We start from the raw sequence: 4,270 nt of genomic DNA on the forward strand, positions 1-4,270 counted from the left end.
TTCCTATAGTTGATTGGATTTTCTTAAACTATAAGATATTAAGATCAAGAAATAACATAAGATACAAATTATAAAAAGAAAAATAAGAGGTTTGAATTGTATTTGCTACTTGTAAAGGGGGGGGGGGGGTAGCACCCTAAATATAAGAGTATGTTATTCTATTAAAGCAAAACATATTTTAGAAAAGGATATGTAATTCAATATACAGAGTACGCATGATGAATCACTAATACCATCTAATCTAATCTACTTATACTATTAAAGTAACAAATGTTGTCTACATGGTATTTAACTAGGCACTCCACATAGGATGTCAAGTAGATGTCATATCCCTATTTTCTATTATATTATGGCCCATAACTCGTGTTCCTATTATAACCCATGAACCGTAATGCTTTATAAAATTTGGAAAAATATATAATTGTGTGATACGGGTTTCGAACCCAAGACCTCCCTCAACTGTCAAACCAAATGTGTTTACCAGCTCCACTAAAATGGTAATTGTGTTTGATTTATTGACTTAACATATATAAATGTGATTTCTCTTCAAGTATAAAACCAAAATTATATTCAATTGTTAACATTTTCATAATTCATAATATGACAATGTCTTCTTATATCTCTTTAACACAACCATTTAAGATTGTTCATCGTTTCTCTCTTTATTTTAAAATAAAATATATTTTAATTTATTTTTTTTTACAACAAAACCTTAAAATTTGTAAATTTAGTTTTTAAATCTGTGACAACATTTTGTTATAAATATCATTTTTATACACACAATATTGAATATAACAATATCAGTATGAATGTTTTATTTGAAATAAATCAAACATCAAGATTTGGTTTTCAACTTAAAATTATAGTGCATAATATATAAAAAAACTTAATAAAAAAAGTGATAAATAAAAATTATTATATGAAACAATTTAATTTACGTATTACATATAATAATTTTGTATTTTTATTATATTTTTCACCCGTATGAAACACGGTCTTTAACCTAGTTCATAATATTTGATTGGATTATTTATTTATTTTTTAAGTTATAAGATATTAAGATAAAAAATAATATAGGATATAAATTATGAAAAGTAAAAGCCATTGGTTATTCACACACACCTATTCACACACCCTTTAACGTGGGGTTCCATACGATTGTATAGCTTCTATACAATCGTATGTATGGTGTGTGGATAATCAAAGAATGTACGGATAACATGTCTCAAAGTAAAATAGGAGGATTGACTTGTAGGGGTTGGCGGGTAGCAGCACCTTAAAAAATAGTAAAACTCATCATTATTCACATGTTATAAAATTGAATTAACTAAATTATAAAATATATAAATAAAAGAAAATAATTAATAACCTTCCTCTTCCTCGTCTATAAATAGAATCCAATCCATTCATGCAAATGCACACACCATTTTCTCACACTCAAATCAAAAATGGATCCATTGCTTGAAACATCCCTAACCGTCGACGACGACACCCCACTGATTCCCATACCAGGCTCCTACGGCCTTCCTTTTATCCAACCTATCATTGATCGGCTCGAGTACTTTTACGGCCCTGGCAGCTCGGACGAGTACTTCCGGTCCCGTGCTGTGAAATACCAGTCGACAGTGTTCCGTGCCAACATGCCACCCGGCCCATTCGTAAGCAAGAACTCTAAAGTCGTCGTTCTCCTCGACGCCAAAAGCTTCCAGTCCTCTTCGATGTTTCAAAAGTCGAAAAGAAAGATTTGTTCACTGGTACTTACATGCCGTCCACCAGCCTCACCGGCGGATACCGTGTACTCTCTTACCTGGATCCATCCGAGCCCAGACATGAACAACTTAAGAACCTCTTGTTCTTCATGCTCAAATCCGCAAGCAACAGAGTCATTCCACAGTTTGAACTCACTTACACTGAACTCTTTGTAGCACTTGAAGCCGAGTTACTCTTAACCGGTAAAGCCGCGTTCAACAACCTTGCTGATCTAGCGGCTTTCCGGTTTCTGGGTCGGGCTTATTTCAAAAACCCTGAAGTAACTAAACTCGGACTAACTGGTCCTACTTTAATTAACGCGTGGGTGTTGTTTAATCTTGGTCCCTTGTTAACTCTTGGGCTTCCTTGGTTCTTGGAGGAGCTTCTTCTCCACACTTTTCGACTGCCGTCGATTTTGATACAGACTAGTTATCAGCAACTGTATACTTATTTTGAGTCCGCGGCGACTTTGGTGGTGGAGCAAGCTGAGACACTAGGGATTCCGAAAGATGAAGCTTTGCACAATATCTTATTCGCGGTTTGCTTCAATACTTTTGGTGAGCATATGCTATTTGATGATGTAATATGAAAGTTAATTTTATAGGTAATTATTGAAATGAAATTCTGAACAAGAGATATAGACATACATATATGGACAGATTAAATTTTCACCTAATGACAATGACCTTTTAATTTAAGTATTTAACGATATAATCGTAATTTTTATAACTTGCTAATAATTGATTAAATGATCACGGATCACCAAATGACAATGACCTTTTAATGTAACAAAATAATCTTAATTTTATAACTTGCTAATAATTGATTAACTTATTACGGATCACCAAATGACAGTGACCTTTTCAAATTGTTCCTTGATGCAATAATCATATAATCATATATTTATTCTCTTGCTTTAGATTCTTCACCATCTTTTTAAAATTGACGAAGCAAATCCATACATGACGAACCAGATTGATAGATGCCATTGGATATATAAACCAAGCTTGTTTTCTAAACGTTTTTTTTATAAACTTATTATCTTTTTCGAAAATTCTCAATTTGTAATTTTGTAAAATATTTTAATCAAATTTATAAAAACATACATTTAACTTTTGGTTATATTTTTGTAACTTTATATATATCTAATATATACTTTGATATATACACTTTGTCTGTATGTATGTAATATAGCACACATAAGAATATATTATAAATTTATATATCGTATGCATGGCATGGATATAAAAAATATTAATATATATAGCACTAAAAAGGTAAAAGAAAATAAACGAAGTGTTAACAAACAGACCTACAAAACTTTATTTATTGATGCTCCATGGAAGTTAATTTTATAGATAATTGAAATGACCATTACATAATTATAAACAATATAATTTAAAAAAAAAAAAGATTTTGCCTCTGGTTGTTTAGAAAACATTTTCTACATTAGAAAAAAGTAAGAATGATATTTTCAAAAAAAAAAAAAAAAATGAAGTGTTGACTATTTTATCATGTTCAATAGTGAAAACAACATGGCCATTTTCATAGTTCACCCAAAAACTAAGACTAATTTGACGAAATAACTTGTTTGCTTTACCAGGCGGAATGAAGATCCTGTTCCCCAACACACTCAAATGGATCGCACTTGCCGGTGAAACCTTACACGCCAAACTAGCGAAAGAAATGAGAACCGCTATATTATTATATGGCTTGGGACAGGTAACATTGAAGGCAATCGAGCAGATGCCATTAATGAAGTCCGTCGTGTACAAGTCTCTTCGTATTGAGCCACCAGTTCCTCCTCAATACGGTAGAGCCAAAAGCGACTTCACAATCTCGTCACACGACGCCACTTTCGAAATCAAAGAAGGCGAGATGTTATTCGGGTACCAACCTTTTGCAACCAAGGACCCCAAAGTGTTTGACCGACCCGAGGAGTTTGTCCCTGATCGGTTCATTGGGGACGGGGAGGCTTTGTTGAAGTATGTTATGTGGTCTAATGGACCGGAGACCGAGAGCCCGACAGTTGGAAATAAGCAGTGTGCTGGAAAAGACTTTGTTGTATTGATAACGAGGTTGTTTGTGATTGAACTTTTTCGACGGTATGACTCGTTTGAGGTGGAGGTAAGTGAATCTTCATTGGGTGCGAATATTACGATTAAGTCCTTGAAGAGGTCTCTTATATGATGTATTGTAACACTTTGGGAGCTATGAGCTAAGTTGGATGTGTGTCAAGAATAAAGCTGTACTTGTAGTTGATTGATTACAGCGGAATTGTTATTTGTTTTATGTCTCTTTTGTAAAAAGTCAATGTAACAAGTGTTAATAAAATATCAAGGTTGTTTGCATCATTCATTAGATGATTAAGTGTTGAATTGGTGAAGAGCATGAAATAACCATGTTTAAATTAGGATTTTTACATATATCTCCTCCTTAAGCTTCTTAATTACATGTTTCCGCAATGCTAAACATTAAATTACATATTTCCCCTTCTATTATATAATTACCCTTCTACCCT

The 4,270-nt window shown here is 33.0% G+C and overlaps 1 pseudogene across 1 annotated transcript; it reads left to right on the forward strand.

The window, feature by feature from the left end:
• The first annotated feature begins 1,448 nt into the window (after window positions 1–1,448).
• Window positions 1,449–3,939, forward strand: LOC143584218 (allene oxide synthase CYP74A2 pseudogene; annotated as a pseudogene). The gene is made up of 2 exons (XR_013144320.1): window positions 1,449–2,306; window positions 3,353–3,939. The product of XR_013144320.1 is annotated as an allene oxide synthase CYP74A2 pseudogene (transcript).
• Window positions 3,940–4,270: the final 331 nt, after the last annotated feature.

The sequence above is a fragment of the Bidens hawaiensis genome, unplaced genomic scaffold (genome assembly GCF_021521415.1).
Source record: "Bidens hawaiensis isolate Kalapana, Puna unplaced genomic scaffold, B.hawaiensis_p1.1 tig00032851_1, whole genome shotgun sequence".
NCBI lineage: Eukaryota > Viridiplantae > Streptophyta > Magnoliopsida > Asterales > Asteraceae > Bidens > Bidens hawaiensis.